The following is an 11,247-nucleotide window of genomic DNA, read 5'->3' as shown; positions in this document are numbered from 1 at the left end:
GTGTGTGTGTGTGTGTGTGTGTGTGTGTGTGTGTGTGTAGGGGGATATGTATAGAGGATCAAGGGTTTCTATGGCTTCATCACCACTTACCAGGTCCCCTGGGATGCTGTAGATGCAAGCACAGAAATGGAATTGTATATTGTCATTTGACTTTGAGTTTAGCTTTGTGCTAAGGTTCAGGTTGAAACCAGAGTTCAAGAAGACACATTCTGGATAACTAAATATGATGGTTGTCTTCAAAAGATTCTCTTAGACAGCTTTTGTTGCAGCTCAAATACTTGAGATAAATGACATGAAAGGAGAAAAATGGTTTACTGTGGTTCTCCAGGGTACAGTCAATGGTCACTTGGCACTATTACTCACCTGTGGTGAGGCAGAATGTCACCGTGAGGAGTGCATGGTGGAGCAAAGTTCACAGTGGCTAGGAAGCAAAAAGAGTGAGAAAGAGCAGGGTCCCATTATTCCCTTCAAGAGCAGGTCCCCAGTGACTTGACTTAACTTCTATTAGGCCCTACCTCTTAAAGGTTCTACCACCTCTTAATAGCACCACAGGTTGGTGACCAAAACTTTAACATGTGACCTTTGGAGGATATTTATAATTCAAACTATAGTGTTTCTAACAATCAAATTAACTTTTTTGAGCTTCAAAGAAAAAAAAATTTGTGCTGGTCTTGGGCTTGAACTCAAGGCCTAAGCTTTTTTGCTCAAGGTTAGCACTTTACCACTTGAGCAAGAACTCCCCTTATGGCCTTTATGGAGGGGGGTAGTTTATTGGAGATAAAAGTTTCATGGATTTTCCTACCAGGGCCGGCTTTGAACTTCAATCCTCCTATCTCAGCTTCCCGAGTAGCTAGGATGGCAGGCATGAACCACTGATGCCTGGCTTCTGGGCTTTCAATTTGGTGTTTGGGTGGCTAGTCACTCAGTGGACAGCAGTGTACTTTAGCTAGCATGCACAAGGCTCTGGTTCTATCCTCAACACAAGAAGAGGATGAGGTGGAGGAAGGGGAGGAAGAAATGGAGAAGAATGAGGAGAAAGAAGAGAGGAGAGACGAGGAAAGAAGAGAGGAGAGAAGTAGGAGTAACTCTGATACATTTATATTCAAGTCATTATGTTACTGTCTTCATAGCTGTGAAACACTGGCACATCTCAGCCTTCCAAAGCTTCTTTCTCCTCTCCTGTGAAATACTTGTGAGCCAAGTTTAACTGCTGTATGACCTTTCATGGTACCCTGCAACCATGGGCTAATAGAATTCCCACCATCCCTTGTACCCACTCCAATGTCAGAACAATCCCTGCAACTCTTATTTCTTTACAGGGAGCAAGCTTTATTTCAGAGTAAAATCAGACATAGGCAGTAAGAGAAAGCCTCAAAACATTCCTTTCCAACTACTCCGTTTCATTCCACAATGAAGCTCTGTTGTCCTGAGCCCTTTCTGTTTGAGGGCCCTTGGGATTTTCCTGCCTTGGACCACTTGGGACACTGTGCAGTGTTCTCAATCCTTTTCATTTGGGCAGTTTTGGGCAACACTTACTGCTCCTCCTTCCCAAACATTTTCTTTAGACTTGGCCAATTTGACAAATGTGGTCTTTTTGCCTTCCTTAATGGTTGTCCAGTCTTGGACAACAGCTGCTTTCTTCTAGAAATGATTCCATTCAGAGTTCTTTTGGGATCTCTTGAAGCAGTTTCCACCGACTCAGCCAAATTTCCACTTCCTCTGAGTGTTATTTAGAAAGCCACCTCAAATGTCCAACATCAGCACTAATTTCGGAAATGTCAGACAGTATAACCACGGTGGGGTTCACACATCCTTTTTGGGAACAATACACTATTTTTTCCATTTTTTACTTTCCCAGGCATATTAGTTGTCCTTCACTAGTTAAGGTTTTACCTAAGTTTCACCACAGTTGATGTGAATTCAGTCAAAAAGAATTAGATTTGGAATATATCTCTCCAATGCTGTGTACAGGCTCCAGTTAAGAGAATATTAAAATAGCAAATACCGGAGGTGGGTTTGTGCCTGGACTAGTCAATTACTATGTTTATTATTCATGTGTGGTACATATGATCTAAAATTAGCAAACATATTTGGAGTGAGGTAGACCTATGGTATAGCTGAGTTATGGGAAAAGATACCAAAAATGCAACATGGCTATGTGCCCATTGGGATTGGGACACAGGATTGACCTAGGACTTTGCTGCTTCCCATTTTAAGCAATTCTGAACCTTGTAGAGACATTATTTTGGCAAAACAATAAAATAGTGGTTCTCAGCCTTTTGCATCCTCTTGAATTCAGAGAGAAACTGTCTGACTCAAGAGGACAATGTGAGCGGAGGAACAGTGTAGGAGAACAGATAGGAGAATAGATAGGATGAAAGAGACCACCTTCTACCTTAGAGGATGTCCCACCTTGGGCTTCCAGAGGAGGGACAGGTGGAAGGAAAGGAAGTTAGAAAGTTTTCATGGAGAAAACCCAATGAGTCTCATGGGAGTCATTTGTGGCACTTGACTTCAGATATTCTGAGTAAATGATCTAAGCTAATTGTGCGAAAGTCACTACCTTGTGCTTCAAGAGTTTAAGGCTGGAGACTTCATAGTCAATGGTAAGCTTGTGGACTTTGCCTCCAGGGCTCTGCTGCTCTCACCTTCTCTCTGAGCTTTCTTCTGTTTCAGATACTTTCCTTCAGAGCTCGCATGTTGTCTGGTCTGGTAGGCCTTGGAAGATCACATTGGCAGAAGTAAATTCACCACAATGTTTACTCACCATGGTACTTTAAAACAAAACAGGAAACACTGAATTAAAAAAAAAAACCACAGCAACACAAGGACTCCCTGGTGAAAACTCAGTGTCTTGAATTCAGCCTGAGTCAGTAGATTCTGGCCTGTTTGATTAGAGTCTTGGTCTCAATCTCTGTTTGCATCCAGGTGGAAGTTACCAAATAACGATTTTGTCCAAACCTCCTAACACACCAGGGAGACCTTTGAATCCCAGGACACTCACACAAACCCTTCAACTCAAGGTCACAATAATCCCTCTCAGTGACTACTCAGTGATTTGATTTTTTTCTTGCCACGACATCCATCAAAATCATTTGGGTGCCAGGTGCCAGTGGCTCATGCCTTTAATCCTAGCTACTCAGGAGACTGAGATCTGAGGATCGCGGTTCAAAGCCAACCCAGACAGGAAAGTTAGTGAGACTCTACACTAAACTGGTGCTATGGCTCACGTGGTAGCATACTAGCCTTGAGCAAAAGAAACTCAGGGACAGCACCTAGGCTTGTATTCAAGCCCCAGTACTGGCAAAAAAAATCACTTGGAATCAGGGTACAGTAAATCCATTTGTATAACCATGTTTGTTGCTACACCCTTCACCATAGCCAAAGGGTAGAAATAGCCTAGACACCCCTCAATGGACAAATAGATCAAGCAAATGTGATACACATACACACACACACACACACACACACACACACACACATACACACAGAGCGAGAGAGAATTCTACTCTTCCATTAGGAAGAATAATATTATATCATCTGCAAAGAAATGGATGTTAAGTGAAGTAAGGCAGGCTCAGCTTGCCAAAGGATTCATGTTTTCACTCATATGTGGAAGCCAGAATTGATTTAAAGACATACAGATTGTATACAAGTATACACAAATGTATTAACCAAGTATTGGGAGAATTTAAACCATGTAATTCCTTAGCAAAACGAATTCATAGTCCAACAAAATGAATACCAGGGAATTGGTACTTGAAAGGTGTTGGGAGAGAGGTCAAATAAAGAGGAGAAGGGGAAAATGTAGTCAATATATGTTATATGAAATTAATAAAATTGGAAGGGAGGGATTTGGTTGGAAAGGATGGGGAAAATGATGAAAGGAGTGATATTAATCAAGACACATTGTGCTTATAAGCTGATCTGCCAAAATGGTAACTCCTTGTACAACTACTTAAAAATAAAAAATATATAATTTTAGCTGGGTGCTGGTGGTTCATGCCTATAATCCTATTCAGGAGACTGCGATCTGAAGATTGTGGGTCAAAGCCAATCTCTATTTAATCTCAGAAGAAACCAGAAATGGTGCTATAGCTCAAGTGGTAGGGTGCTAGCCTTGAGCAAAAGGAGCGTAAGGACAGCACCAGGCCCAGAGTTCAAAGCCCAGGAACAGCAAAAAAATAAAAAGATAAAAATTAATATATATATATATATACAATTTTCAAAAGTTATTTGAGGAGGTTAAAAACATACATGGACTCGAAAGCCTTATCAGATGGACTCACAACCTCTGGCAGTGGGACCTGGGAACTTGGATTTTTAACAAATACACAAAAATGCCCCACACTTTTACTCCTCGGGCTGTTTTTGTTACTTCCTTTCTGGTCATGACAGGCACTGAAGTCTCACATTAGGCAAGAAATAACCAAGTTTGGAATACACACAGTCTTCTAATGGAAACTAGCAGATTTGAGAGTTGGATTTCTTACCTTGAAACAGGCTCTTCTCACTTACTGCTCATTCTCATTGAGTGAAAATCCTACAAGGTCCTAGAGCAGGGAAGAACCATGTTGAACTCTTCTAGTTACAGTTCTGTCAGTTTTCAAAATCAGCTCAAAATTAGGAGAGACAGGGAGCAGGCAAGATACGATCTGAATAGCTGGATGTGTAGGTGACTGAAGATGTGAGCTATCCTCACAAGACCATTTAGAATTTGTTCATCTTGCTACAAGGCCTGTGCTGGGATATACTCACTGAATGAATAAAACTATCACAGGCCAGAAGGGCTTTAAAAATATCCTTGAGACCACCAGCCCAGTGGTCTCCACAGGCTAGCTTACAGATGGTACCCTTAATGCTGCATTGGAATCCCTTGGACGCCTTCTTAAATCTGGGTGTCCAGGAATACTTTGATTATAACTCTTGGGAAGACAATATCAAGAGTTTGGAATGTGCTCCACAGCCAGTGTGAGGATGGTGGATCTTAATTGTCAGATGGTTGGTTTGAGAAATGCTTCAGAAATTTGTAAAACACACTTTTGTGAGCGTATGAGAGGGCATTTCAATAGTGGATTAGACCATGAGGGCTCTAGACTAATAAGTGGGTTGAGACTTCAGTGCTTTCACCATAGGATGGTGTATATATTAGGAGATGATGTAACATAGGGAGTAGGGCCTACATGGAGGAAATAGGTCACTGCAGCTATGTGGTTGGAGCTGTATGTTGCCTTGGTCTCTTCCAATACTTACGTTCTCTGCTTCCTGTCTTTCATAATATGAACAGCTCTGCTCTGCTGTGTGCTGTCCATGATGATGACTGACAACTCTGAAACCATGAACCTAAATAAACCCTTCTTCCCTTTTAGTTGCCCTCAAATATTGGAATCACAGCTATATAAAAGTAACTAACACAGTCAAGATCCCCCTTAAGCCAAACAAACTAAAATTGAGTAAAGAAAAAGCGGAAGAGTCCGCCTTGACTAAAGAATCTATTTGTTAATTTTTTTCAACCTAGCCACTACAATTATCTGGTATTATTTACCCATGTGCAACAAGAGCAGTAGCCACTGTGCAAATGCTTTGACTTTTCAGTTGGCAGGCAGAAATTCTATCACCTAGCATCCTAGAAAATGATTAAGTTGAAGCAGAGAGTGGTAGCTTTATAAAGGAGACCCTCAGTACAATGTTGAACACAGTTGCACTAAGGATATCACTAAAATTACCCACCAGGTTGGCCAAAGACTCTCTTAGGACCTTGGATTTGACGTGACAGATTGATTCAGCATCTGTCAAGTTATCTACTTAAGTTATCTACTTATGTGAAATTCTAAATGCATCATTATATTGTTAAGTAAAAGAAGTAAGCATAAACAAGGTAAATCAAGAATAGAATCTTGTTTTGATGGAGTCTTGCTCAGTTGGAGAAAGCTGCTCACAACATGACATCAGCAACCTCTTATCCTGGTTTGGAGCTGGGATGTCTATAATTATGACAATGGGAATTTTCATGATCTCATTTAAGGGCCCACACATCAGACTGTCACTTGAAATTTACACTAAGTTGTCCATTTTCAGGGTCTAGACCTTCACAAATGAAGGAGTGTTTGTTCTTATTGTAGATTTGCAATCTGATGTTAGAGTTTTTTTTTTTAACAGGATGAGACAAATTCACCAACAACCAATAAGTCCACAATGCCCCTGCCATTTTTACCAAAGATTATCACAGTCAGGTCAGTTTGTCTGCAAAGTAGCTATTGTCTCCTGATTATTTACTCTAGGATAGCCATAATAATCAACCACATAGACTCCTTAAACTTTATCCTGTTCTCTTGTTTAATCTGTCAAGACTAGAATGCCACAGTAAGGAAGCCAGTCAGGTAATGTCATTCTGAATCATTACATTAAAACAAGCCAACATTTCCAATTACATCCTATTATATGAAAAAAAGATCATTTTTTTGTGGAACTTAAAAAATTGTCATAAAAATAAGGATACCTGGGAACAACTAAATGTTCCAATTTTTGGTTTACGGAAGTCTATTTTACTAAAATGATATATACTATCGATAGTTTAACCGGGAAAAAAGTACCCTTAAATTCAGACAACAAACTATAAAAAGAATCAGCAACATTTTAACCAAAAAAACCCCACCAAACCCATAAAATTGTGTTTTTCTGCATTAATTCATTCCATTTCATGTAATTAAACCTTGTTCTGCTTGATCTTGACTAGTGAGTTTACAAAATTATTAGTTTCTTATGAGAAGGTTGGAAGTTTTTGCTCAGACTGCAGTTATTAGAATCCTAAACTTGTCAGAGTTTCACAAAACTTTAGGATTATAGTTGCATACAAAAATCTTCCAGAAAGGCACTAGAAAAAAAGCAATGTAATTGTGGGGAGAAAGACTTTTAAGTCATGATTAATGATCTGATGAATACAGATTCTTTGTAGAGTACAGTAAATGTTAAAATAATAGTTAGGATTAGACCTGATAATATTTTGTAAGATGTACCAGATTTCTGGAAATCCCATACAAGTTAACAAAAAAAATTATAAAACATAACTCAAAGAAGACTAAGCATTACTGGTTCTCAAATATTAAATCAAAATAAACCTAATATGCTGGGTATTAGTGCTTATGCCTATAATCCTATTCAGGAGGCTAAGATGGAGGTCTGAAACCAGCCTGAGCAGAAAAGTTCATGAGACTCCATCTCCAAAATGAACAGAACAAAAAGCAAGGCTGGAAGTGTGGCTCAAGTAGTAGATTACCAGCTGAGAGAGACTAAGGCCCTGAGTTCAAATTCAAGTGCTGCTGCTGCTAATAACAATGATGATGATGATGATGATGATGATGATATTTTAGAATTTCCTAGGAACCTCTGGAAATTCTGTGGCCAGTTCTATTTAGTTCCCTGGGCAGTGAAGTACATCTATGCCTCCATCAGAAAGAATGATACTGCCCCAATAGTTAGGAAATGGAAAGACTTGGAAAAAAGTATAAATGAAGTAAGCCAGGCCCAAAGAAACGTAGGTCCCATGATTTCCCTTATTTGCAATAACTAGTATATGTCTAGAACAAGCAGAAAAGGTCAAAAGCTATGTACATATTACCAGATAAGATGATGTTAAGTGAAATGAACCCCAAGATAGAGACACAAGTGTTTTTTTCTTTCTTGCTATTGTTTCTAATGTATTTATAATGTACCATGTGATTTTTTGTTTCTTAGTATGTTTCTACTCCATGGTATAACCCCTGTTTTCACTGTATTTGATGTCAGTGCCCTGCATTAAAAAATTATTGTAAAAATGTTGTACAGAGGGGTTACAGTTACATGAGTAGGGTAATGAGTACATTTCATAGCGAGCATTGTTACCTCCTCCTTTGTTTTCCCTCTACCATCACTTCCTTCCCCACCTCCTCAACTCCTCCTGCCCGACCCCGACATTGTAAAGTTCATTTTCAATATAGTGTCCTGTACATCTTGTCATCACAATGGGTCAGCCTGCATCCCCATTTAAGCATTCTCTAATATCCCTTCCCCTCCCCAAAGTACAAATATATATACACAAGGTACAGAGCACTGGCATCAAATTCAGTGAAAAAAGGGGTTATACCATGGGGGAAGAACATACAATAGAAACAAGAATCACATAGTGTATTGTAAGTACATTCAAAACACTAGCAAACAAGAAAAAAAAAACCTCTTGTGTCCCTCTCTTGGGGTACATTTTGCTTAACATTATCTCATGTGGTCTTATGTACATAGCTTCCTAGACCTGTACTGGTCACTGCAAACAAGGGAAATCATGGGACCTATGATTCTTTGGGCCTGGCTTACTTCACTTAATATGATTTTTTTCGAAGTCTTTCCATTTCCTAACAAAAGAGGCAATGTCATTTTTTTCTGATGGAAATGCCCTGCATCTTGTATATACACTTCTCTAGCTTGGGAAGGGGAAGGGAAAAAACAAAATGCTTAAATAGGGATACAGGTTGACCTATTGTAACAATGAGATGCACAAGACATTATGATGAAAAACGAACTTTACAATTTAGGATGGGGAGTAGTGGGTGAGGGAGAGTGTAGTTGTGAGGTAGGAGGGAAGGGATGGTAGGGGAAAAACAAAGGAGGAGGTAACAATGCTTGATAGGAAATGTACTCATTACTTTGCTCAGGTAACTGTAACCCCTCTGTACAGTATTTCTTCAATAAAAAACATATAAAAAAGAATATGGAAACGGACACTCATGATTGTATTTTTTTGTTTCTTTGCTTTTTTGTTTTTACTGTGAATAACCGTTGGGCACATCTGCTGACTCTTCTTCCTTTAAAAATAGATCTATGAGCTGTGATTTGGCTCATGCCCATCCACTGAGAAACCAAGTCCCAGCTCCTTGGCAGCTGGGTGGAGCCAAGTAAGGAATGCCAGAGAGATACAAGCAGAGGCATGTGGACCCGTGAGGATCCGGAGCTCTCTGTGTCTGCCCTGCTGTCATGATGAGAATTTGTTGTCTTCTCAGCAATGTGACTGCACAGCTAGTGGCCAAGAAGGCCAGAGTTAGAACATTCTGTTCCAGAATCATATTTCCTTGGGCAATTAAGCAGAAACAGGAGGGGAATATTTTGGAAAAAAAACATGCTTTGGTCTAGCTTAAAAATAGGAACCAAGGGAAAATAAAAACTGAAAAGAAGAAAACCAACTATGAAGGTTAACATTTGTCTATGTCAGTTTGAGTTAGTGGAGGTGCCCACCATGCATTTAACAGTGAAAGCCCTGTGTCTGATTCCTTGGCTCAGTGTTCCCTGTGAGCATTCCCAGTGCTGCTTTCTTATCTTTCTCCCCAGACTGAGAGGATGTGGCCAGCTGGGTATTTTGTGGGCTTGACAAAGCCCTCAGCTCAGGGAGTGCAGGCCTGGGTTGAAACAGGGCCCTGGGAGTGGAAAGCCATAGGGGTACTCTGTATAACCACTGGTTTTGCTTCTTCTCTTAGTTCTATCTGTGTGCCTGAAAATGGCCTGTGACAAGTGACCTCACAGGTGGCACTTTGCCACTGGAGGTCTTTAAAGGGCACCCAGAACTGTCCTGGGGGTGCTGAGGCAAGGATCAGCCAGCCTGGGAGCTCAGCCTGGTAGTGAGCTTGGGGTGGGGCTACAGGTGAAGCTGGATCAACAGGAATCAATAGGAAGCTTAAAGAAAGAAGCATGTGATAGAAACTGCAGTAAGTTCTGTGGAAGATCTTGCTGAGAGCTTTGATAGGGGGCTACCGTGAACAACAGCTATTCAATGTGATGAGTCAGCTTTGTATTAGATGAAGACATCTAGAACACTTGTCGCTGAAGAGCTGTCAAGGCCAGGCTTCTGTGCTTTGAGGAACAGGCTGATGCTCTTGTCAGGGGCTAGCACAGCTGGGGACTTTAAGTAGAAGCCAATACTCCTCTGCCATTCTGAAAATTCTAGGAACCTCAAGAATTAGGCTTAATTGATTCTGTACTTTATGAGTAGAACAACAAATCCTGAATGGCAGCACATCTGTTTACAACATGGTTCACTGAGTATTTTTTTGGGGGGGGGTCTGGTCGTGGGGCCTGAACTCTGGGCCTGGGCGCTGTCTCTCAGCTCTTCAGCTCAAGGCTAGCGCTCTACCACTTGAGCCACAGCGCCACTTCCAGCTTTTTTCTTTCTGCTTATGTAGTGCTGAAGAATTGAACCCAGGGCCTCATGCATGCAAGGCAAGTGCTCTACCACTGAGGCACCTTCCCAGCCCCTCATTGAGTATTTTAAGCCCATTGCTGATAACTACTGCTTGGAAAGATTCCTTTAAGAACAAGACTGCACTTCGCTGAAAGCAAAGAAGGGAGCTCTTGCCCCTCCTAAAGCCAAAGCCAAGGAAAAGGCTTTGAAGGCCAAGAAGGCAGTGCTGAAAGGTGTCCACAGTCACAAAAAGAAGATCCACACTTCGCCCACCTTCCGGTAGCCCAAGACGCTGTGTCTCCAAAGACAGCCCAAATACCCTCACAAGAGTGCTCCAAGGAGAAACAAGCTTGACCCCTATGCTATCATCAAGTTCCCCCGAGCACCGAGTCAACCATGAAGAAAATAGAAGACAACAACACACTTGTGTTCATTGTGGATGTCAAGGACAACAAGCATCAGATCAAACAGGCTGTGAAGAAGCTCTATGACATTGATGTGGCTAAGATCAATACCCCGATCAGACCTGATGGAGAGAAGAAGGCATATGTTTGACTGGCTCCTGATTATGATGCTTTAGATGTTGCCAACAAAATTGGAATCATCTAAACGGAATCCAGCTGGCTAATTATAAATATACCTTTTTTCCACCAAAAAGAAGAGAACAAGACTGCAGCTGAGGGCTGGGGGCTCACACCTGTAATCTTAGCTACTCAGGAGGCTGAGATCTGAGGATCACAGTTTGAAGCCAGCTGAGGTAGGAATGTCCATGACACTCTTATCTCCAATAAATTACAAAAAATCCGACCAGAAATAGAACAGTGGCTCACGTGGTAGAGTGCTATCTTTGAGCAATAAAGAGGCTAAGGGACAGTGTCTAGGCCCTGAGTTCAAGCCCTAGGACCAACAAGCAAAACAAAACAATACAAGATTGCTCATTGACAATGCACCTGGTCATCTAAGAGTTCTGATGGAGATGAACTAGGAGATGGACAGTTAAGCACTGCCTCCTATAGCTGTCAATCACCTAGGGCAGGGTACTGCAC

The 11,247-nt window shown here is 41.1% G+C and overlaps 1 pseudogene; it reads left to right on the top strand.

Annotated features, from left to right (window-relative positions):
• The first annotated feature begins 4,846 nt into the window (after nt 1–4,846).
• On the top strand, nt 4,847–10,810 carry LOC105993700 (annotated as a pseudogene).
• The last annotated feature ends 437 nt before the right edge of the window (nt 10,811–11,247 follow it).

Source organism: Dipodomys ordii, unplaced genomic scaffold (assembly GCF_000151885.1).
Source record: "Dipodomys ordii isolate 6190 unplaced genomic scaffold, Dord_2.0 Scaffold99, whole genome shotgun sequence".
In the NCBI taxonomy this organism is placed as follows: Eukaryota; Metazoa; Chordata; class Mammalia; order Rodentia; family Heteromyidae; genus Dipodomys; species Dipodomys ordii.
The sequence above is the reverse complement of the archived record's forward strand: the minus strand, read 5'-3'. Positions and strand labels throughout refer to the sequence as shown.